At 45.8% G+C, this 24,821-nt stretch overlaps 1 long non-coding RNA gene across 1 annotated transcript in view; it reads left to right on the forward strand.

The window, feature by feature from the left end:
- Window positions 1–14,775, forward strand: part of LOC307020046 — an 18,610-nt gene extending 3,835 nt beyond the window's left edge. The window contains exons 2-4 of the long non-coding RNA XR_013802769.1: window positions 8,309–8,346; window positions 13,944–14,108; window positions 14,687–14,775. This is a non-coding gene — a long non-coding RNA (uncharacterized lncRNA). The remainder of the gene's footprint in view (window positions 1–8,308; window positions 8,347–13,943; window positions 14,109–14,686) is intronic.
- Window positions 14,776–24,821: the final 10,046 nt, after the last annotated feature.

Here is a 24,821-nt window from a genome sequence, read left to right on the forward strand (position 1 = left end):
AGACGCTGTCCTCCAGAGACGCTTTACTGTAGAGACGCTGTCCTGTAGAGACGCTGTCCTCCAGAGACGCTGTCCTGTAGAGACGCTGTCCTCCAGAGACGTTTTCCTGTAGAGACGCTGTCCTGTAGAGACGCTGTCCTCCAGAGACGCTGTCCTGCAGAGACGCTGTCCTGTAGAGACGCTGTCCTCCAGAGACGCTGTCCTCCAGAGACACTGTCCTTTAGAGACGCTGTCCTCAAGAGACGCTGTCCTGTAGAGACGCTGTCCTCCAGAGACGCTGTCCTCCAGAGACGCTGTCCTTTAGAGACGCTGTCCTCCAGAGACGCTGTCCTGTAGAGACGCTGTCCTCCAGAGACGCTGTCCTCCAGAGACGCTGTCCTGTAGAGACGCTGTCCTGTAGAGACGCTGTCCTCCAGAGACGCTTTCCTGTAGAGACGCTGTCCTCCAGAGACGCTGTCCTCCAGAGACGCTGTCCTGTAGAGACGCTGTCCCTCCAGAGACGCTGTCCTCCAGAGACGCTGTCCTCCAGAGACGCTTTCCTGTAGAGACGCTGTCCTGTAGAGACGCTGTCCTGTAGAGACGCTGTCCTCCAGAGACGCTGTCCTGTAGAGACGCTGTCCTGTAGAGACGCTGTCCTCCAGAGACGCTTTCATGTAGAGACGCTGTCCTGTAGAGACGCTGTCCTCCAGAGACGCTGTCCTCCAGAGACGCTGTCCTGTAGAGACGCTGTCCTCCAGAGACGCTGTCCTCCAGAGACGTTGTCCTCCAGAGACGTTGTCCTCCAGAGACGCTGTCCTCCAGAGACGCTGTCCTGTAGAGACGCTGTCCTCCAGAGACGCTGTCCTGCAGAGACGCTGTCCTGTAGAGCAATGTCCTCCAGAGACGCTGTCCTCCAGAGACGCTGTCCTGCAGAGACGCTGTCCTGTACAGACGTTGTCCTCCAGAGACGCTGTCCTGTAGAGACGCTGTCCTGTAGAGACGCTGTCCTCCAGAGACGCTGTCCTGTAGAGACGCTGTCCTCCAGAGACGCTGTCCTCCAGAGACGCTGTCCTGTAGAGACGCTGTCCTCCAGAGACGCTGTCCTCCAGAGACGCTGTCCTCCAGAGACGCTTTCCTGTAGAGACGCTGTCCTGTAGAGACGCTGTCCTCCAGAGACGCTGTCCTGTAGAGACGCTTTCCTCCATAGACGCTGTCCTCCAGAGACGCTTTCCTGTAGAGACGCTGTCCTGTAGAGACGCTGTCCTCCAGAGACGCTGTCCTGTAAAGACGCTGTCCTGTAGAGACGCTGTCCTCCAGAGACGCTTTCCTGTAGAGACGCTGTCCTCCAGAGACGCTGTCCTCCAGAGACGCTTTCCTGTAGAGACGCTGTCCTGTAGAGACGCTGTCCTCCAGAGACGCTGTCCTGTAGAGACGCTTTCCTCCATAGACGCTGTCCTCCAGAGACGCTGTCCTCCAGAGACGCTTTCCTGTAGAGACGCTGTCCTGTAGAGACGCTGTCCTCCAGAGACGCTGTCCTGTAAAGACGCTGTCCTGTAGAGACGCTGTCCTCCAGAGACGCTGTCCTGTAGAGACGCTGTCCTCCAGAGACGCTGTCCTCCAGAGACGCTGTCCTCCAGAGACGCTTTCCTGTAGAGACGCTGTCCTGTAGAGACGCTGTCCTCCAGAGACGCTGTCCTGTAGAGACGCTTTCCTCCATAGACGCTGTCCTCCAGAGACGCTTTCCTGTAGAGACGCTGTCCTGTAGAGACGCTGTCCTCCAGAGACGCTGTCCTGTAAAGACGCTGTCCTGTAGAGACGCTGTCCTCCAGAGACGCTTTCCTGTAGAGACGCTGTCCTGTAGAGACGCTGTCCTGTAGAGACGCTGTCCTCCAGAGACGCTTTCCTGTAGAGACGCTGTCCTCCAGAGACGCTGTCCTCCAGAGATGCTGTCCTGTAGAGACGCTGTCCTCCAGAGACGCTGTCCTGTAGAGACGCTGTCCTCCAGAGACGCTGTCCTCCAGAGACGCTGTCCTGTAGAGACGCTGTCCTGTAGAGACGCTGTCCTCCAGAGACGCTGTCCTGTAGAGACGCTGTCCTCCAGAGACGCTGTCCTGCAGAGACGCTGTCCTGCAGAGACGCTGTCCTCCAGAGACGCTGTCCTCCAGAGACGCTGTCCTGTAGAGACGCTGTCCTCCAGAGACGCTGTCCTGCAGAGACGCTGTCCTGCAGAGACGCTGTCCTCCAGAGACGCTGTCCTCCAGAGACGCTGTCCGCCAGAGACGCTGTCCTGTAGAGACGCTGTCCTGCAGAGACGCTGTCCTCCAGAGACGCTGTCCTCCAGAGACGCTTTCCTGCAGAGACGCTGTCCTCCAGAGACGCTGTCCTGTAGAGACGCTGTCCTCCAGAGACGCTGTCCTCCAGAGACGCTGTCCTGTAGAGACGCTGTCCTCCAGAGACGCTGTCCTGTAGAGACGCTGTCCTGTAGAGACGATGTCCTCCAGAGACGCTGTCCTGTAGAGACGCTGTCCTGTAGAGACGCTGTCCTCCAGAGACGCTGTCCTGTAGAGACGCTGTCCTCCAGAGACGCTGTCCTCCAGAGACGCTGTCCTGTAGAGACGCTGTCCTCCAGAGACGCTGTCCTCCAGAGACGCTGTCCTGTAGAGACGCTGTCCTGTAGAGACGCTGTCCTCCAGAGACGCTGTCCTCCAGAGACGCTGTCCTGCAGAGACGCTGTCCTCCAGAGACGCTGTCCTATAGAGACGCTCTCCTGTAGAGACGCTGTCCTCCAGAGACGCTGTCCTCCAGAGACGCTGTCCTGTAGAGACGCTCTCCTGTAGAGATGCTGTCCTCCAGAGACACTGTCCTCCAGAGACGCTGCTCATCTCTAAAGCTCTGAGGCATGGTGGGGTCTCTGAAGCTTTGAGGCATGGTGGGGTCTCTAAAGCTCAGAGGCATAATGGGGTCTCTGAAGCTCAGAGGCATGGTGGGGTCTCTGAAGCTCTGAGGCATGGTGGGGTCTCTGAAGCTCTGAGGCATGGTGGGGTCTTTGAAGCTCTGAGGCATGGTGGGGTCTCTGAAGTTCTGAGGCATGGTGGGGTCTCTGAAGCTCAGAGGCATGGTGGGGTCTCTGAAGCTCTGAGGCATGGTGGGGTCTCTGACGCTCAGAGGCATGGTGGGGTCTCTGAAGCTCAGAGGCATGGTGGGGTCTCTGAAGCTCAGAGGCATGGTGGGGTCTCTAAAGCTCAGAGTTATGGTGGGGTCTCTGAAGCTCAGAGGCATGGTGGGGTCTCTGAAGCTCAGAGGCATGGTGGGGTCATGGTGGGGTCTCTGAAGCTCAGAGGCATGGTGGGGTCTCTAAAGCTCAGAGGCATGGTGGGGTCTCTGAAGCTCTGAGGCATGGTGGGGTCTCTAAAGCTCAGAGGCATGGTGGGGTCTCTGAAGCTCTGAGGCATGGTGGGGTCTCTGAAGCTCTGAGGCATGGTGGGGTCTCTGAAGCTCTGAGGCATGGTGGGGTCTTTGAAGCTCAGAGGCATGGTGGGGTCTCTGAAGCTCAGAGGCATGGTGGGGTCTCTGAAGCTCTGAGGCATGGTGGGGTCTCTAAAGCTCAGAGGCATGGTGGGGTCTCTGAAGCTCTGAGGCATGGTGGGGTCTCTGAAGCTCTGAGGCATGGTGGGGTCTTTGAAGCTCTGAGGCATGGTGGGGTCTCTGAAGTTCTGAGGCATGGTGGGGTCTCTGAAGCTCAGAGGCATGGTGGGGTCTCTGAAGCTCTGAGGCATGGTGGGGTCTCTGACGCTCAGAGGCATGGTGGGGTCTCTGAAGCTCAGAGGCATGGTGGGGTCTCTGAAGCTCAGAGGCATGGTGGGGTCTCTAAAGCTCAGAGTTATGGTGGGGTCTCTGAAGCTCAGAGGCATGGTGGGGTCTCTGAAGCTCAGAGGCATGGTGGGGTCATGGTGGGGTCTCTGAAGCTCAGAGGCATGGTGGGGTCTCTAAAGCTCAGAGGCATGGTGGGGTCTCTGAAGCTCTGAGGCATGGTGGGGTCTCTAAAGCTCAGAGGCATGGTGGGGTCTCTGAAGCTCTGAGGCATGGTGGGGTCTCTGAAGCTCTGAGGCATGGTGGGGTCTCTGAAGCTCTGAGGCATGGTGGGGTCTTTGAAGCTCAGAGGCATGGTGGGGTCTCTGAAGCTCAGAGGCATGGTGGGGTCTCTGAAGCTCTGAGGCATGGTGGGGTCTCTAAAGCTCAGAGGCATGGTGGGGTCTCTGAAGCTCTGAGGCATGGTGGGGTCTCTGAAGCTCTGAGGCATGGTGGGGTCTCTGAAGCTCAGAGGCATGGTGGGGTCTCTGAAGCTCTGAGGCATGGTGGGGTCTCTGACGCTCAGAGGCATGGTGGGGTCTCTGAAGCTCAGAGGCATGGTGGGGTCTCTGAAGCTCAGAGGCATGGTGGGGTCTCTAAAGCTCAGAGTTATGGTGGGGTCTCTGAAGCTCAGAGGCATGGTGGGGTCTCTGAAGCTCAGAGGCATGGTGGGGTCTCTGAAGCTCTGAGGCATGGTGGGGTCTCTGAAGCTCAGAGGCATGGTGGGGTCTCTGAAGCTCTGAGGCATGGTGGGGTCTCTGAAGCTCAGAGGCATGGTGGGGTCTCTGAAGCTCAGAGGCATGGTGGGGTCTCTAAAGCTCAGAGTTATGGTGGGGTCTCTGAAGCTCAGAGGCATGGTGGGGTCTCTGAAGCTCAGAGGCATGGTGGGGTCTCTGAAGCTCTGAGGCATGGTGGGGTCTCTGAAGCTCAGAGGCATGGTGGGGTCTCTGAAGCTCTGAGGCATGGTGGGGTCTCTGAAGCTCAGAGGCATGGTGGGGTCTCTGAAGCTCAGAGACATGGTGGGGTCTCTGAAGCTCAGGGGCATGGTGGGGTCTCTGAAGCTCAGAGGCATGGTGGGGTCTCTGAAGCTCTGAGGCATGGTGGGGTCTCTGAAGCTCAGAGGCATGGTGGGGTCTCTGAAGCTCAGAGGCATGGTGGGGTCTCTAAAGCTCAGAGGCATGGTGGGGTCTCTGAAGCTCTGAGGCATGGTGGGGTCTCTGAAGCTCTGAGGCATGGTGGGGTCTCTGAAGCTCAGAGGCATGGTGGGGTCTCTGAAGCTCTGAGGCATGGTGGGGTCTCTGACGCTCAGAGGCATGGTGGGGTCTCTGAAGCTCAGAGGCATGGTGGGGTCTCTGAAGCTCAGAGGCATGGTGGGGTCTCTAAAGCTCAGAGTTATGGTGGGGTCTCTGAAGCTCAGAGGCATGGTGGGGTCTCTGAAGCTCAGAGGCATGGTGGGGTCTCTGAAGCTCTGAGGCATGGTGGGGTCTCTGAAGCTCAGAGGCATGGTGGGGTCTCTGAAGCTCTGAGGCATGGTGGGGTCTCTGAAGCTCAGAGGCATGGTGGGGTCTCTGAAGCTCAGAGGCATGGTGGGGTCTCTAAAGCTCAGAGTTATGGTGGGGTCTCTGAAGCTCAGAGGCATGGTGGGGTCTCTGAAGCTCAGAGGCATGGTGGGGTCTCTGAAGCTCTGAGGCATGGTGGGGTCTCTGAAGCTCAGAGGCATGGTGGGGTCTCTGAAGCTCTGAGGCATGGTGGGGTCTCTGAAGCTCAGAGGCATGGTGGGGTCTCTGAAGCTCAGAGGCATGGTGGGGTCTCTGAAGCTCAGAGGCATGGTCCTCCCGTTCCTGTCTAAAACACTTGAACACGCTGTCTTTAAACAACTCTCCTGTTATCTCCATCAGAACAACCTTCTGGATCCGCACCAGTCTGGTTTCAAGGCAGGTCACTCAACAGAAACTGCTCTCCTTGCTGTCTCTGATGAACTGCACACTGCTAAAGCAGCCTCCCTCTCCTCTGTCATCATCCTTCTGGACCTGTCTGCTGCATTCGACACAGTGAACCATCGGATCCTCCTTTGCACTCTCCAAGAACTTGGAGTTTCAGGCACTGCACTTTCCCTCCTCACCTCATACCTCAACGACCGCACCTACAGGGTTACTTGGAGAGGGTCCGAGTCCGACCCTTGTCAATTAACTACAGGGGTCCCTCAGGGCTCGGTTCTTGGTCCCCTCCTCTTCTCCCTGTACACAAACTCGCTCGGGTCTGTCATTAGCCCGCATGGTTTTTCATACCACTGCTACGCTGACGACACCCAACTAATTCTGTCCTTTCCCCGCTCAGAGACCCAGGTCGTCGCACGCATCTCTGCTTGCCTAGCAGACATCTCTCGGTGGATGTCTGCTCACCACCTCAAGCTCAACCTTGACAAGACTGAACTGCTCTTCCTTCCGGGAAAAGATTGTCCCACTCTTGACCTAACAATCAACATCGGCACCTCTGTTGTTTCCCCGACTCAGACTGCAAGGAATCTGGGTGTGGTCCTAGATAACAAATTGTCCTTCACTGCAAACATCGCTGCTACAACCCGCTGCTGCAGATACACGCTTTACAACATCAGGAGGATACGTCCCCAGCTGACCCAGAAAGAGACGCAGGTTCTGGTCCAGGCTCTCGTCATCTCACGCCTAGACTACTGCAACTCCCTCCTGGCTGGTCTACCTGCATGTGCCATCCGACCTCTGCAGCTCATCCAGAATGCAGCGGCTCGTCTGGTCTTCAACCTTCCTAAATGTTCCCACACCACACCGCTCCTCCGCTCCCTTCACTGGCTTCCAGTAACTGCTAGAATCCACTTCAAGACACTGGTACTTGCGTACCATGCTGTGAATGGATCTGGCCCTTCCTACATCCAGGACATGGTTAAACCGTACACCCCAGCACGTGCACTCCGCTCTGCATCAGCCAAACAGCTCGCTGCACCCGCACTGCGAGGGGGACCCAAGTTCCCGTCAGCAAAAACACGTGGGTTTGCTATCCTGGCTCCAAAATGGTGGAATGAGCTCCCCATTGAAATCAGGACAGCAGATAGCTTACACATCTTCCGACGCAAACTGAAAACTCATCTCTTTAGACTCCACTTCCAGAGATAGAATTACTAACAAAGCACTTATATACTAATAAAGGGCTGGCTTTCTAAATGCCAGTTGAGTAGCACTTGAAATGTTTGGCTCTATGAAACCTGATGTACTTATATGATTCTGTTTTCTTAAAGGTTGTATCTTCCTGGTCGAATGCACTTATTGTAAGTCGCTTTGGATAAAAGCCTCAGCTAAATGCAATGTAATGTAATGTAATGTAATGGTGGGGTCTCTAAAGCTCAGAGGCATGGTGGGGTCTCTGAAGCTCTGAGGCATGGTGGGGTCTCTGAAGCTCTGAGGCATGGTGGGGTCTCTGAAGCTCTGAGGCATGGTGGGGTCTCTGAAGCTCAGAGGCATGGTGGGTTCTCTGAAGCTCTGAGGCATGGTGGGGTCTCTGAAGCTCAGAGGCATGGTGGGGTCTCTGAAGCTCTGAGGCATGGTGGGGTCTCTGAAAGTCAGAGGCATGGTGGGGTCTCTGAAGCTCAGAGGCATGGTGGGGTCTCTGAAGCTCAGAGGCATGGTGGGGTCTCTGAAGCTCAGAGGCATGGTGGGGTCTCTGAAGCTCTGAGGCATGGTGGGGTCTCTGAAGCTCAGAGGCATGGTGGGGTCTCTGAAGCTCTGAGGCATGGTGGGGTCTCTAAAGCTCTGAGGCATGGTGGGGTCTCTGAAGCTCAGAGGCATGGTGGGGTCTCTGAAGCTCTGAGGCATGGTGGGGTCTCTAAAGCTCAGAGGCATGGTGGGGTCTCTGAAGCTCTGAGGCATGGTGGGGTCTCTGAAGCTCAGAGGCATGGTGGGGTCTCTGAAGCTCTGAGTTAGAGAATCAGTTTGAAGGCGGGGCCTCCAGATGCTCTCAGGGAGAGAGGAGAGGGATGCTCATAACGAGCAGCAACACGGAGTGTGTTTAGGATCAGAGGTGAAGCACATGATCACACACCACGTGAGATAAGGTCTACTTCAGGGAGTACCTCAACCAATCAGTGATTAGTAACTACTCACTGTGTGTGTGTGTGTGTGTGTGTGTGTGTGTGTGTGTGTGTGTGTGTGTGTGTGTGTGTGTGTGTGTGTCTGTGTCTCTGTGTGTGTGTGTGTGTGTGTGTGTGTGTGTGTGTGTGTGTGTGTGTGTGTGTGTGTGTGTGTGTGTGTGTGTGTGTCTCTGTGTGTGTGTGTGTGTGTGTGTGTGTGTGTGTGTGTGTGTGTGTGTGTGTGTGTGTGTGTGTGTGTGTGTGTGTGTGTGTGTGTCTCTGTGTGTGTCTCTGTGTGTGTGTGTGTGTGTGTGTGTGTGTGTGTGTGTGTGTGTGTGTGTGTGTGTGTGTGTGTGTGTGTGTGTGTGTGTGTGTGTGTGTCAGTGTGCAGAGCGAGGAGCAGACATGTGGAGGCAGAGAAGGTAATGTCAACATTTCATCTTTATTAAACTGTGTTTATTGTGAAAAATGAAAAAACCCTAAACATGATTTATCCAGGAATTATGACTTTAAGGAGTGTGTGTGTCTGTGTGTGTGTGTCTCTGTCTGTCTGTCTGTCTGTCTGTCTGTCTGTCTGTCTGTCTGTGTGTGTGTCTGTCTGTCTGTCTGTCTGTCTGTCTGTCTGTCTGTCTGTCTGTCTGTCTGTCTGTCTGTCTGTCTGTCTGTCTGTCTGTCTGTCTGTCTGTCTGTCTGTCTGTCTGTCTGTCTGTCTGTCTGTCTGTCTGTCTGTCTGTCAATCAATCAATGTTTATTTATATAGCCCAATATCACAAATGTTACATTTGTCTCAGTGGACTTCACAGTTTGTACAGAATATCAGTATGACAATACGACACCCTCTGTCCTTAGACCCTCTGTCCTCAGACCCTCTGTCCTCAGACCCTCTGTCCTTAGACCCTCTGTCCTTAGACCCTCTGTCCTTAGACCCTCACATCGTACAAGGAAAAACTTCCAGAGGAAACCCACAGTTTAAAGTGGAACATGGAGAAACCTCAGGGAGAGCAGCAGAGGAGGGATCCCTCTCCCAGGACGGACAGACGTGCAATAGATGCCGTGTGTAAATTGAAAAGATAATACATTTGCAACATAGGTAGACCAAATGTTTTGAAATGCATGTGTGTATAATAAGAAGATGAATCCACGAGGATATCCATCCAGGACTTATGATCCAGGACCGCAGCCACGACTCAAGATCCAGGACTCGCAATCCATGACACAGGACCGCAGGATCATCCATGACTCCGGATCCCGGCGTATATAGACACCAAAAAGAAAGAAATTTGGGGAAGCTGGGTTAATCGGAACATGAGAGTACACAGGTATAGACAGAGAGAAGGAAGAAGTAAGATGTCCCCCGACAAACTAAGCCTATATCAGCAAAACTAGGGGCTGAATCTAATCAGCCCTAACTATAAGCTTTATCAAAAAGGAAGGTCTTAAGCGCACTCTTAAAAACGGATAGGGTGTCTGCCGTCCGAACACAAACTGGAAGCTGATTCCACAAAAGTGGAGCTTGATAAGAAAAGGCTCTGGCTCCCATTGTACTTTTAGAGACTCTAGGAACAACCAACAACCCTGCATTCTTGGAACGCAATGCCCTAGTAGGACAATAGGGTATAATGAGTTCTTTAAGGTAAGATGGCGCCTGCCCATTAAGGGCTTTGTAGGCGAGAAGAAGAATTTTAAATTCTATCCTGTGTTCTATAGGGAGCCAGTGTAAGGCAGCCAGAACAGGAGTAATGTGGTCCCTTTTCCTAACTCTGGTTAGTACACGAGCTGCAGCATTTTGAATCAGCTGAAGAGACTTGACTGACTTCTTGGTACACCCTGATAATAAGGAGTTACAATAATCCAGCCTTGAAGTAACAAATGCATGGACTAGTTTCTCTGCATCGTTTTGAGGCAAGATATGCCTGATTTTTGCAATGTTACGTAGATGGAAGTAGGCGGTCCTTGAAATTGATTTGATGTGGGTGTTAAAGGATAAATCCTGATCAAATATAACACCAAGATTCCTTACAGTCTCACTGGAGGCCAAATGAATGCCATCCATAGTTAATATATCTTTAGATAATTTGTTTCGTAGATTCTTCGGGCCGAGTACAATAACTTCAGTTTTGGTCGTGTTTAACATCAACAAATTTAAGGTCATCCACGTTTTTAAGTCCTTGAGGCAGTCTTGAATTTTATTTAGATGATTAATTTCATCAGGCTTGATTGATAAATATAGTTGAGTATCATCCGCATAACAATGAAAGTTTACAGAATGATTCCTTATAATATTGCCTAACGGAAGCATATATAGGGTGAACAAAATAGGTCCAAGCACTGAGCCCTGTGGCACTCCATGGCTAACTTTGGTTTGCGTGGAAGATTCATCGTTGACACGTACAAACTGAGAGCGTTCAGATAGATAGGACCTAAACCAGCCTAAAGCAGTTCCCTGTATGCCAACTAAGTGCTCTAGTCTTTGCAATAGGATATCATGGTCGATAGTATCAAATGCAGCACTAAGATCGAGCAAGACAAGAATAGAGACAAGTCCCTTGTCAGAGGCTATCAGAAGGTCATTTGTGACTTTAACCAGAGCTGTCTCTGTGCTATGTTGTGTTCTAAAGCCAGACTGAAAATCTTCAAATAAATCATAGTTTTTTAAGTAATCACACAGCTGTTTTGCGACTGCTTTCTCAAGAATGTTTGAGAGGAACGGAAGATTAGAAATAGGTCTATAGTTGGCTAAAACCTCTGGATCGAGGTTGTGCTTTTTAAGAAGCGGTTTTATCACTGCTACTTTGAATGATTTTGGAACATAGCCTGATAATAAAGACATATTCATAATATTTAATAAAGAAGTGCTAATTAATGGAAAAACTTCTTTTAACAGCTTAGTTGGAATCGGGTCTAAGATACACGTTGATGGTTTAGAAGAGAGAATCATTGAATTTAATTGTTCAAGGTTTATGGCTGAAAAGCATTCTAGTTTACTATCTAGTGTAATATTATTAGAACTTACGTTTCCGGGAGCTGTTGATAACACTATACTGGTCAAAGGCAAGAGGTCATTCATTTTGTTTCTAAGAGTAACAATTTTATCGTTAAAAAAGCACATAAAATCATTGCTACTGAGTGCTATGGGAATAGAAGGCTCAGTCGAGCTGTGGCTCTCTGTCAGCCTGGCTACAGTGCTGAAAAGAAATCTTGCATTATTCTTATTCTCATCTATTAATGAAGAGTAGTATGCTGCTCTCGCTTTACGCAGTGCTTTCTTATATTCATTGAGAGTAATATGCCAAATTAAACGAGATTCTTCAAGTTTAGTGGAACGCCATATCCTTTCAAGTTGTCTCGTCTTTTGCTTTATTTTGCGGGTTTGGGCATTATGCCATGGAGCTAATCTATGTTGTTTTATTTTCTTCTTTTTCAAAGGAGCAACAGAGTCTAATTTTATTCGCAGCGCATCTGTAGCACTATCAACAACATGATCAATTTGGGGTGGTGTACATTTTGTATAAGTTTCCTCCCCTACATGCAGACATGCTATCGAGTTAAGTATTGGTGGAATCTCTTCCTTAAATTTGGCTATAGCACTAACAGATAGGTTTCTGCTGCAGGAGCTTTTGGCTAATGCTTTGTAGTCTAGTAACAGTACTTCAAAAGTTACTAAGAAATGGTCGGATAAAGCAGGATTATGCGGTTCGACTAATAGTTGCTCAATTTCAATACCATAAGTCAGAACAAGGTCAAGAGTGTGATTATAGCAGTGGGTTGGTTTATTTACACTCTGACAGAAACCAACAGAATCTAATATAGAGTTAAATGCAACAGTAAGGCTATTTTTATCATCGTCAACATGAATATTAAAGTCACCTACGATAATGACTTTATCTGTTTTAAGAACCAAAGCTGATAAAAACTCAGAGAATTCTGATAAGAATTCTGAATAAGGACCTGGTGCACGGTACACTGTAACAAATAAGATTGGCTGCAAAGTTTTCCAGGTCGGATGCGTAAGACTGAAAACGAGGCTTTCAAAGGAGGTATAATTTAATTTTTGTTTAGTATTGATAAGTAAACTTGAGTCAAAGATTGCTGCAACTCCACCTCCTCGGCCCGTGCCTCGGGCAATATGAGTATTGATATGGCTGGGTGGAGTGGCCTCATCTATGCTGACATATTCTTCATGTCTCAACCAAGTTTCAGTGAGACAGCATATATCAATATTATAATCTGATATTAAATCATTTACCAATATTGCTTTAGATGCTAGAGATCTTATGTTTAAGAGACCACATTTAATCTTCCTGTTTTGTTGCACTGTAGTAGTTGTTACATTTACTTTTATTAGGTTATTATGTATGACACCTCTATTAGGTTTTACCTTCAATTGTCCTTGGGCAGACACAGACACCGTTAATATTGGGTATTTTATTGGGTTCGGGATTCCTATGGATGACTGCCTAGGAGAGAGCGCAGAGAAGCGTGTAAGACTGCGACTCTGCCTCCTGGTCTCAACTCCAGTTTGTCATGGATTAAGTCCACAGAGCCCTGAAATGTTTGCCGAAATGAGATTTGCACCTTCCAAAGTAGGATGAATGCCGTCTCTCTTAATCAGACCAGGTTTTCCCCAGAAGGCTGTCCAATTATTCACGAAGCCCACATTGTTTGCTGGGCACCACCAAGACAACCAGCGCTGAAATGATGACATGCGGCTATACATGTCATCATTGATCAGATTGGGGAGGGGACCAGAGAAGATTACGGTGTCCGACATTGTTTTAGCATAACTACACACCGACGCCACATTAAGTTTGGTGCATTCTGATTGGCGTAAACGAACATCATTACCACCAACGTGAATAACAATCCTACTGTATTTACGTTTATTTTTAGCCAGCAGTCTAAGATGCGCCTCAACGTCGCCCGCTCTGGCCCCCGGAATGCATGTGACTGTGGACGCTTCGGTCTCTAAACTCACGTGTCTCATAATAGAGCTACCAATAACCAGAGTTGGCTTCTCAGCGGGTGTCTCGCTGAGTGGGGAATATCTGTTAGATACGTGAACGGGTTGGTGGGGACCTGCGGGTTTCGCGTTATGCCCCTTCTGAACAGTCACCCATTCTCCCTGCTGCTCGGGAGTTGCCGGGGGACGGCTAAGAGGAGCTACCTTTTGCCGGTCCGCACCGGCTAACATGGGCTTTACTGTAGCTGAGTTATTTTCTAAGATGCGGAGCCGGGCTTCTATGGCTATGATTCCCGCCTCCAACCTAACAACTATACTACATTTAACACATGTATCGGTACCAGTAAAGGAGGTAGGGAAGTAACCAAACATGAGACAGGTAGAGCAGGAAATAGCACCCGAGGGTGGGGAAAGAGCCATGGCTAGCTATCAAGCTAAAGTAGCTACCGTTAGCAAACCCGAAAAGAGTGTAGGCAACTGTGGAGTTACAGTCGCTAAGAGAAGGAGAGTTTGTGAGTGCTTAAGCTGTAGTAACGTGTGATTACAACGTCAGGCAGTTGCCGTGATCAAGAGTTTTAAAACGATCGATTAAGTTAAGATAACAAGCTATCAGCAACAGAACAGGCACACGGGATACCCGGAGATGACAACAACAACCGGAAGTTACAACATGCTTACCGCAATAGTGGTCCGTGTAGCTGACCTAACCCTTCCTCTGTGTCTGTCTGTCTGTCTGTCTGTCTGTCTGTCTGTCTGTCTGTCTGTCTGTCTGTCTGTCTGTGTGTGTGTGTGTGTGTGTGTGTCTGTCTGTCTGTCTGTCTGTCTGTCTGTCTGTCTGTCTGTCTGTCTGTCTGTCTGTCTGTCTGTGTGTCTGTCTGTCTGTCTGTCTGTCTGTCTGTCTGTGTGTGTGTGTGTTGCATCACTGTGTATTTGCAGCCTGCTGATCTGAGCAGCTATTCTCAGCAGATTAAAGTTGACACGCTGCTCCTTCAATCAAACAATTAGCAGCAGCTCTGTGATTGGCCGGCGTGATGATATCAGAGCTGCTGTGATTGGCAGGTGATGGTGGTGGTCTCTGATCACAGGGCTGGTCTCCAGAGAGATCTGGACCTGAGGCGAGGGGACCAGGTTCTGGTTCTGTTCAGAGAGGAGAACAGCTGCTTCGGAAGACGCTCTGACGGACAGGAGGGGTACTTCCCCCCCGCCTGCGTGCAGCCGCTGCAGGTAACCACACCTGGGGGTCTCTAGTGGGAGGAGCTTCAGGTAACACACCTGGGGGGTCTCTAGTGGGGGGAGCTTCAGGTAACACACCTGGGGGGTCTCTAGTGGGGGGAGCTTCAGGTAACACACCTGGGGGGTCTCTAGGTGGGGGGAGCTTCAGGTAACACACCTGGGGGTCTCTAGTGGGAGGAGCTTCAGGTAACCACACCTGGGGGTCTCTAGTGGGAGGAGCTTCAGTTAACCACACCTGGGGGTCTCTAGTGGGAGGAGCTTCAGTTAACCACACCTGGGGGTCTCTAGTGGGAGGAGCTTCAGTTAACCACACCTGGGGGTCTCTAGTGGGAGGAGCTTCAAGTAACCACACCTGGGGGTCTCTAGTGGGAGGAGCTTCAGTTAACCACACCTGGGGGTCTCTAGTGGGAGGAGCTTCAGTTAACCACACCTGGGGGTCTCTAGTGGGAGGAGCTTAAGGTAACTGCTGTTTTAATAATGCACATTCACGCGCTGCGGGACAGAGGAATAAATAACAAGGCTTTTATTGTGAAGGAAGTGTGCTATAGCAGGTGTACTCTGTTCTGCAGGTGGGCGGGGCCTCCTGCAGAACCACGCCCCCTCTGCTGAGGAGGGGCTCTATGCCGGCGGTCAGGACGCCCCCCTGTGGCTGCAGCAGGTAACTACAGCCAACTTCCATTTTATTTATATTTTCTTGCACATCTCAAACATTCTCTTGCACAGTTGTATCAGTTGTATCAGTTGTATCAGTTGTATCTGGTGTATCAGGTGTATCAGTTGTATCTGGTGTATCTGTGTGTATCTGTGTGTATCTGTTGTATCTGTTGTATCTGTTGTATCAGGTGTATCTGGTGTATCAGTTGTATCTGGTGTATCTGTGTGTATCTGTGTGTATCTGTTGTATCTGTTGTATCTGTTGTATCAGGTGTATCAGTTGTATCTGGTGTATCAGGTGTATCAGTTGTATCTGGTGTATCAGGTGTATCAGTTGTATCAGGTGTATCAGGTGTATCAGTTGTATCTGGTGTATCAGGTGTATCAGTTGTATCTGGTGTATCAGTTGTATCAGTTGTATCTGGTGTATCAGGTGTATCAGTTGTATCTGGTGTATCAGGTGTATCAGTTGTATCTGGTGTATCAGTTGTATCAGTTGTATCAGTTGTATCAGTTGTATCTGTTGTATCTGGTGTATCTGGTGTATCAGGTGTATCAGGTGTATCTGGTGTATCTGGTGTATCTGGTGTATCAGGTGTATCAGTTGTATCTGGTGTATCAGGTGTATCAGTTGTATCAGGTGTATCTGGTGTATCTGTGTGTATCTGGTGTATCTGGTGTATCTGTTGTATCTGGTGTATCTGGTGTATCTGTTGTATCTGGTGTATCTGGTGTATCTGTTGTATCTGGTGTATCTGGTGTATCTGTTGTATCTGGTGTATCTGGTGTATCTGGTGTATCTGGTGTATCTGGTGTATCTGTGTGTATCTGGTGTATCTGTTGTATCTGGTGTATCAGTTGTATCTGTGTGTATCTGGTGTATCTGTGTGTATCTGGTGTATCAGTTGTATCTGGTGTATCAGGTGTATCTGTGTGTATCTGGTGTATCTGTGTGTATCTGGTGTATCAGTTGTATCTGGTGTATCAGTTGTATCTGTTGTATCTGTTGTATCTGGTGTATCAGTTGTATCAGGTGTATCAGTTGTATCTGTTGTATCAGTTGTATCTGGTGTATCAGTTGTATCTGGTGTATCAGTTGTATCTGTTGTATCTGTTGTATCAGTTGTATCTGTGTATCTGTTGTATCTGTTGTATCAGTTGTATCTGGTGTATCAGTTGTATCTGTTGTATCAGTTGTATCAGGTGTATCAGTTGTATCTGTTGTATCTGTTGTATCAGTTGTATCTGTGTATCTGTTGTATCTGTTGTATCAGTTGTATCTGGTGTATCAGTTGTATCAGGTGTATCAGTTGTATCTGTTGTATCTGTTGTATCTGTTGTATCTGTTGTATCAGGTGTATCTGGTGTATCTGTGTGTATCTGTTGTATCAGTTGTATCAGGTGTATCAGTTGTATCTGTTGTATCAGTTGTATCAGGTGTATCTGTGTGTATCTGTTGTATCAGTTGTATCAGGTGTATCAGTTGTATCTGTTGTATCAGGTGTATCTGTGTGTATCTGTTGTATCAGTTGTATCAGGTGTATCAGTTGTATCTGTTGTATCAGGTGTATCTGGTGTATCAGTTGTATCTGTTGTATCAGTTGTATCAGGTGTATCTGTGTGTATCTGTTGTATCAGTTGTATCAGGTGTATCAGTTGTATCTGTTGTATCTGGTGTATCTGGTGTATCAGGTGTATCTGGTGTATCTGGTGTATCTGGTGTATCAGTTGTATCTGTTGTATCAGTTGTATCTGGTGTATCAGTTGTATCTGTTGTATCAGGTGTATCAGTTGTATCAGTTGTATCTGGTGTATCAGGTGTATCTGGTGTATCTGGTGTATCTGGTGTATCTGGTGTATCTGTTGTATCAGTTGTATCAGTTGTATCTGGTGTATCAGTTGTATCAGGTGTATCTGGTGTATCTGTTGTATCAGTTGTATCTGGTGTATCAGGTGTATCAGTTGTATCTGTTGTATCTGGTGTATCTGTTGTATCTGGTGTATCAGTTGTATCTGTTGTATCAGTTGTATCAGTTGTATCTGGTGTATCAGTTGTATCAGGTGTATCTGGTGTATCTGTTGTATCAGTTGTATCTGGTGTATCAGGTGTATCAGTTGTATCTGTTGTATCTGGTGTATCTGTTGTATCTGGTGTATCAGGTGTATCTGGTGTATCTGGTGTATCTGGTGTATCTGGTGTATCTGTTGTATCAGTTGTATCAGTTGTATCTGGTGTATCAGTTGTATCTGTTGTATCAGGTGTATCAGTTGTATCAGTTGTATCTGGTGTATCAGGTGTATCTGGTGTATCTGGTGTATCTGGTGTATCTGGTGTATCTGTTGTATCAGTTGTATCAGTTGTATCTGGTGTATCAGTTGTATCTGTGTATCTGTTGTATCTGGTGTATCAGTTGTATCTGTTGTATCTGTTGTATCTGGTGTATCTGTTGTATCTGTTGTATCTGTTGTATCTGTTGTATCAGTTGTATCTGGTGTATCTGTTGTATCTGTTGTATCTGTTGTATCTGTTGTATCAGTTGTATCTGGTGTATCAGGTGTATCAGTTGTATCTGTTGTATCTGGTGTATCTGTTGTATCTGGTGTATCAGTTGTATCTGTTGTATCTGTTGTATCTGGTGTATCTGTTGTATCAGTTGTATCTGTTGTATCAGTTGTATCAGTTGTATCTGGTGTATCTGTTGTATCTGTTGTATCAGTTGTATCAGTTGTATCTGGTGTATCAGTTGTATCTGTTGTATCAGTTGTATCAGTTGTATCTGGTGTATCTGTTGTATCTGTTGTATCAGTTGTATCAGTTGTATCTGGTGTATCAGTTGTATCTGTTGTATCAGTTGTATCTGGTGTATCAGTTGTATCTGTTGTATCAGTTGTATCAGTTGTATCTGGTGTATCAGTTGTATCAGTTGTATCAGTTGTATCTGTTGTATCAGGTGTATCTGGTGTATCAGTTGTATCTGTTGTATCAGGTGTATCTGGTGTATCTGGTGTATCAGTTGTATCTGTTGTATCTGGTGTATCTGGTGTATCTGGTGTATCAGGTGTATCAGTTGTATCAGTTGTATCTGGTGTATCAGTTGTATCTGGTGTATCAGTTGTATCTGTTGTATCTGGTGTATCTGGTGTATCAGTTGTATCTGGTGTATCAGGTGTATCAGTTGTATCAGTTGTATCTGGTGTATCAGTTGTATCTGGTGTATCTGTTGTATCAGTTGTATCAGTTGTATCTGGTGTATCAGTTGTATCTGGTGTATCAGTTGTATCTGGTGTATCTGGTGTATCTGGTGTATCTGGTGTATCAGGTGTATCAGGTGTATCTGTTGTATCTGGTGTATCTGGTGTATCTGTTGTATCTGGTGTATCTGGTGTATCAGGTGTATCAGGTGTATCAGTTGTATCTGTTGTATCTGGTGTATCTGGTGTATCAGTTGTATCAGTTGTATCTGGTGTATCTGTTGTATCTGGTGTATCAGTTGTATCAGTTGTATCTGGTGTATCTGTTGTATCTGGTGTATCAGTTGTATCTGTTGTATCAGTTGTATCAGTTGTATCAGTTGTATCTGTTGTATCAGTTGTATCTGGTGTATCAGTTGTATCTGGTGTATCAGTTGTATCTGGTGTATCAGTTGTATCAGTTGTATCTGGTGTATCAGTTGTATCAGTTGTATCAGTTGTATCTGTTGTATCAGTTGTATCTGGTGTATCAGTTGTATCAGTTGTATCAGTTGTATCAGTTGTATCTGGTGTATCAGTTGTATCAGTTGTATCAGTTGTATCAGTTGTATCAGTTGTATCTGGTGTATCAGTTGTATCAGTTGTATCAGTTGTATCAGTTGTATCAGTTGTATCTGGTGTATCAGTTGTATCAGTTGTATCAGTTGTATCTGTTGTATCAGTTGTATCTGGTGTATCAGTTGTATCTGGTGTATCAGTTGTATCTGGTGTATCAGTTGTATCAGTTGTATCTGGTGTATCAGTTGTATCTGGTGTATCAGGTGTATCAGGTGTATCAGTTGTATCAGTTGTATCTGGTGTATCAGTTGTATCTGGTGTATCAGTTGTATCTGGTGTATCAGTTGTATCTGGTGTATCAGGTGTATCTGTTGTATCAGTTGTATCTGTTGTATCTGGTGTATCAGTTGTATCAGTTGTATCTGGTGTATCTGTTGTATCAGGTGTATCAGTTGTATCTGGTGTATCAGTTGTATCTGTTGTATCTGGTGTATCTGGTGTATCTGGTGTATCAGGTGTATCAGTTGTATCAGTTGTATCTGGTGTATCAGTTGTATCTGGTGTATCAGGTGTATCAGTTGTATCTGGTGTATCAGTTGTATCTGTTGTATCAGTTGTATCAGTTGTATCAGTTGTATCAGTTGTATCAGTTGTATCTGTTGTATCAGTTGTATCAGTTGTATCAGTTGTATCAGGTGTATCAGTTGTATCTGTTGTATCTGGTGTATCTGGTGTATCAGTTGTATCAGTTGTATCTGGTGTATCAGTTGTATCTGGTGTATCAGGTGTATCAGTTGTATCTGGTGTATCAGTTGTATCTGTTGTATCAGTTGTATCAGTTGTATCAGTTGTATCTGGTGTATCTGTTGTATCAGGTGTATCAGTTGTATCTGGTGTATCAGTTGTATCTGGTGTATCAGGTGTATCTGGTGTATCTATGTGTATCTGGTGTATCAGTTGTATCTGGTGTATCAGTTGTATCTGGTGTATCTGTTGTATCAGGTGTATCAGTTGTATCTGGTGTATCAGTTGTATCTGTTGTATCAGTTGTATCTGTTGTATCAGTTGTATCTGGTGTATCTGGTGTATCAGTTGTATCAGTTGTATCTGGTGTATCAGGTGTATCAGGTGTATCTGGTGTATCAGGTGTATCAGTTGTATCTGTTGTATCAGTTGTATCAGGTGTATCAGTTGTATCAGTTGTATCTGGTGTATCTGGTGTATCAGGTGTATCAGTTGTATCTGTTGTATCAGTTGTATCAGGTGTATCAGTTGTATCTGTTGTATCAGTTGTATCAGGTGTATCAGTTGTATCAGTTGTATCTGGTGTATCTGGTGTATCAGGTGTATCAGTTGTATCTGTTGTATCAGTTGTATCAGGTGTATCAGTTGTATCAGTTGTATCTGGTGTATCAGTTGTATCAGGTGTATCTGGTGTATCAGTTGTATCAGTTGTATCTGGTGTATCAGTTGTATCAGGTGTATCAGTTGTATCTGGTGTATCAGTTGTATCAGGTGTATCAGTTGTATCAGTTGTATCTGGTGTATCAGTTGTATCAGGTGTATCAGTTGTATCTGTTGTATCTGGTGTATCTGTTGTATCTGGTGTATCAGTTGTATCTGTTGTATCAGTTGTATCTGTTGTATCAGTTGTATCTGGTGTATCAGTTGTATCAGTTGTATCTGTTGTATCAGTTGTATCTGGTGTATCAGTTGTATCAGTTGTATCTGGTGTATCTGGTGTATCAGTTGTATCTGGTGTATCTGTTGTATCAGTTGTATCAGGTGTATCAGTTGTATCTGTTGTATCAGTTGTATCTGTTGTATCAGTTGTATCAGGTGTATCAGTTGTATCTGTTGTATCTGGTGTATCAGTTGTATCTGTTGTATCAGTTGTATCTGTTGTATCAGTTGTATCTGGTGTATCAGTTGTATCTGGTGTATCAGTTGTATCTGTTGTATCAGTTGTATCTGGTGTATCAGTTGTATCAGTTGTATCTGTTGTATCAGTTGTATCTGTTGTATCAGTTGTATCTGGTGTATCAGTTGTATCAGTTGTATCTGTGTGTATCTGTTGTATCTGGTGTATCTGTTGTATCTGGTGTATCAGTTGTATCTGTTGTATCAGTTGTATCTGGTGTATCAGTTGTATCAGTTGTATCTGTTGTATCAGTTGTATCTGGTGTATCAGTTGTATCAGTTGTATCTGGTGTATCTGGTGTATCAGTTGTATCTGGTGTATCTGTTGTATCAGTTGTATCAGGTGTATCAGTTGTATCTGTTGTATCAGTTGTATCTGTTGTATCAGTTGTATCTGTTGTATCTGGTGTATCAGTTGTATCTGTTGTATCAGTTGTATCTGTTGTATCTGGTGTATCTGTTGTATCTGGTGTATCAGTTGTATCTGTTGTATCAGTTGTATCTGGTGTATCAGTTGTATCAGTTGTATCTGTTGTATCAGTTGTATCTGGTGTATCAGTTGTATCAGTTGTATCTGGTGTATCTGGTGTATCAGTTGTATCTGGTGTATCAGTTGTATCAGTTGTATCTGGTGTATCAGTTGTATCTGGTGTATCAGTTGTATCTGGTGTATCAGTTGTATCTGTTGTATCAGTTGTATCTGTTGTATCTGGTGTATCTGTTGTATCTGGTGTATCAGTTGTATCTGTTGTATCAGTTGTATCTGTTGTATCTGTTGTATCTGGTGTATCAGTTGTATCAGTTGTATCTGTTGTATCAGTTGTATCTGGTGTATCAGTTGTATCAGTTGTATCTGGTGTATCTGGTGTATCAGTTGTATCTGGTGTATCAGTTGTATCAGTTGTATCTGGTGTATCAGTTGTATCTGGTGTATCAGTTGTATCTGGTGTATCAGTTGTATCTGTTGTATCAGTTGTATCTGTTGTATCTGGTGTATCTGGTGTATCAGTTGTATCAGTTGTATCTGGTGTATCTGGTGTATCAGTTGTATCTGGTGTATCAGTTGTATCTGGTGTATCTGGTGTATCTGGTGTATCAGTTGTATCTGGTGTATCAGTTGTATCTGGTGTATCAGTTGTATCTGTTGTATCAGTTGTATCTGGTGTATCAGTTGTATCAGTTGTATCTGGTGTATCTGGTGTATCAGTTGTATCTGGTGTATCAGTTGTATCTGGTGTATCAGTTGTATCTGGTGTATCAGTTGTATCTGGTGTATCAGGTGTATCAGTTGTATCTGGTGTATCTGGTGTATCAGTTGTATCAGGTGTATCAGTTGTATCAGGTGTATCAGTTGTATCTGGTGTATCAGGTGTATCTGGTGTATCAGTTGTATCTGGTGTATCAGTTGTATCTGTTGTATCAGGTGTATCAGTTGTATCTGTTGTATCAGTTGTATCTGGTGTATCAGTTGTATCTGGTGTATCAGTTGTATCTGTTGTATCAGGTGTATCAGTTGTATCTGTTGTATCAGTTGTATCTGTTGTATCAGTTGTATCTGGTGTATCAGTTGTATCTGGTGTATCAGTTGTATCAGGTGTATCAGTTGTATCTGGTGTATCAGGTGTATCAGTTGTATCTGGTGTATCAGGTGTATCTGGTGTATCAGTTGTATCTGTTGTATCAGGTGTATCAGTTGTATCAGTTGTATCTGGTGTATCAGTTGTATCTGGTGTATCAGTTGTATCTGTTGTATCAGGTGTATCTGGTGTATCAGTTGTATCAGGTGTATCTGTTGTATCTGGTGTATCAGTTGTATCAGGTGTATCTGTTGTATCTGGTGTATCAGTTGTATCTGTTGTATCAGGTGTATCTGGTGTATCAGTTGTATCAGGTGTATCTGTTGTATCTGGTGTATCAGGTGTATCAGTTGTATCAGTTGTATCTGGTGTATCAGTTGTATCTGGTGTATCAGTTGTATCTGTTGTATCAGGTGTATCTGGTGTATCAGTTGTATCAGGTGTATCTGTTGTATCTGGTGTATCAGTTGTATCAGGTGTATCTGTTGTATCAGGTGTATCAGTTGTATCTGGTGTATCTGGTGTATCAGTTGTATCTGGTGTATCAGTTGTATCAGGTGTATCTGTTGTATCTGGTGTATCAGTTGTATCTGGTGTATCAGTTGTATCAGGTGTATCTGTTGTATCTGGTGTATCAGTTGTATCAGGTGTATCAGTTGTATCAGGTGTATCAGTTGTATCTGGTGTATCAGTTGTATCTGGTGTATCAGTTGTATCAGGTGTATCAGTTGTATCTTTTGTATCAGGTGTATCTGGTGTATCAGTTGTATCTGGTGTATCTGTTGTATCAGTTGTATCTGGTGTATCAGTTGTATCAGGTGTATCAGTTGTATCTGGTGTATCTGTTGTATCAGTTGTATCTGGTGTATCAGTTGTATCAGGTGTATCAGTTGTATCTGTTGTATCTGGTGTATCAGTTGTATCTGGTGTATCAGGTGTATCTGGTGTATCAGTTGTATCTGGTGTATCAGTTGTATCTGTTGTATCAGTTGTATCTGGTGTATCAGTTGTATCAGGTGTATCAGTTGTATCTGGTGTATCTGTTGTATCAGTTGTATCTGGTGTATCAGTTGTATCAGGTGTATCAGTTGTATCTGGTGTATCTGTTGTATCAGTTGTATCTGGTGTATCAGTTGTATCAGGTGTATCAGTTGTATCTGTTGTATCTGGTGTATCAGTTGTATCTGGTGTATCAGTTGTATCTGGTGTATCAGTTGTATCAGGTGTATCAGTTGTATCTGTTGTATCTGGTGTATCAGTTGTATCTGGTGTATCAGTTGTATCTGTTGTATCAGTTGTATCTGGTGTATCAGTTGTATCAGGTGTATCAGTTGTATCTGGTGTATCTGTTGTATCAGTTGTATCTGGTGTATCAGTTGTATCAGGTGTATCAGTTGTATCTGGTGTATCTGTTGTATCAGTTGTATCTGGTGTATCAGTTGTATCAGGTGTATCAGTTGTATCTGTTGTATCTGGTGTATCAGTTGTATCTGGTGTATCAGTTGTATCTGGTGTATCAGTTGTATCAGGTGTATCAGTTGTATCTGTTGTATCTGGTGTATCAGTTGTATCAGGTGTATCAGGTGTATCTGGTGTATCAGTTGTATCTGGTGTATCAGTTGTATCTGTTGTATCAGTTGTATCTGGTGTATCAGTTGTATCAGGTGTATCTGTTGTATCTGGTGTATCAGTTGTATCTGGTGTATCAGTTGTATCTGTTGTATCTGTTGTATCTGGTGTATCAGTTGTATCAGGTGTATCTGTTGTATCTGGTGTATCAGTTGTATCTGGTGTATCAGGTGTATCAGTTGTATCTGGTGTATCTGGTGTATCAGTTGTATCTGGTGTATCAGTTGTATCTGGTGTATCAGGTGTATCAGTTGTATCTGGTGTATCTGGTGTATCAGTTGTATCTGGTGTATCTGGTGTATCTGGTGTATCAGTTGTATCAGGTGTATCTGTTGTATCTGGTGTATCAGTTGTATCTGGTGTATCAGTTGTATCTGGTGTATCAGGTGTATCAGTTGTATCTGGTGTATCAGGTGTATCAGTTGTATCTGGTGTATCTGGTGTATCAGTTGTATCTGGTGTATCAGTTGTATCTGGTGTATCAGGTGTATCAGTTGTATCTGGTGTATCTGGTGTATCAGTTGTATCAGGTGTATCAGTTGTATCTGGTGTATCTGGTGTATCAGTTGTATCTGGTGTATCAGTTGTATCTGGTGTATCAGGTGTATCAGTTGTATCTGGTGTATCTGGTGTATCAGTTGTATCTGTTGTATCTGGTGTATCTGGTGTATCTGTTGTATCTGGTGTATCTGGTGTATCAGTTGTATCTGGTGTATCAGGTGTATCAGTTGTATCTGGTGTATCTGGTGTATCAGTTGTATCTGGTGTATCAGTTGTATCTGGTGTATCTGTGTATCTGGTGTATCTGGTGTATCTGTGTATCTGGTGTATCTGTGTATCTGGTGTATCTGGTGTATCTGTGTATCTGGTGTATCTGTGTATCTGGTGTATCTGGTGTATCTGTGTGTATCTGGTGTATCTGTGTGTATCTGGTGTATCAGTTGTATCTGGTGTATCAGGTGTATCAGTTGTATCTGGTGTATCTGGTGTATCAGTTGTATCTGGTGTATCAGTTGTATCTGGTGTATCTGTGTATCTGGTGTATCTGTGTATCTGGTGTATCAGTTGTATCAGTTGTATCTGGTGTATCAGGTGTATCAGTTGTATCTGGTGTATCTGGTGTATCAGTTGTATCTGGTGTATCAGTTGTATCTGGTGTATCTGTGTATCTGGT

Source organism: Notothenia rossii (assembly GCF_949606895.1).
Source record: "Notothenia rossii genome assembly, chromosome: 9".
NCBI classification, from domain to species: domain Eukaryota; kingdom Metazoa; phylum Chordata; class Actinopteri; order Perciformes; family Nototheniidae; genus Notothenia; species Notothenia rossii.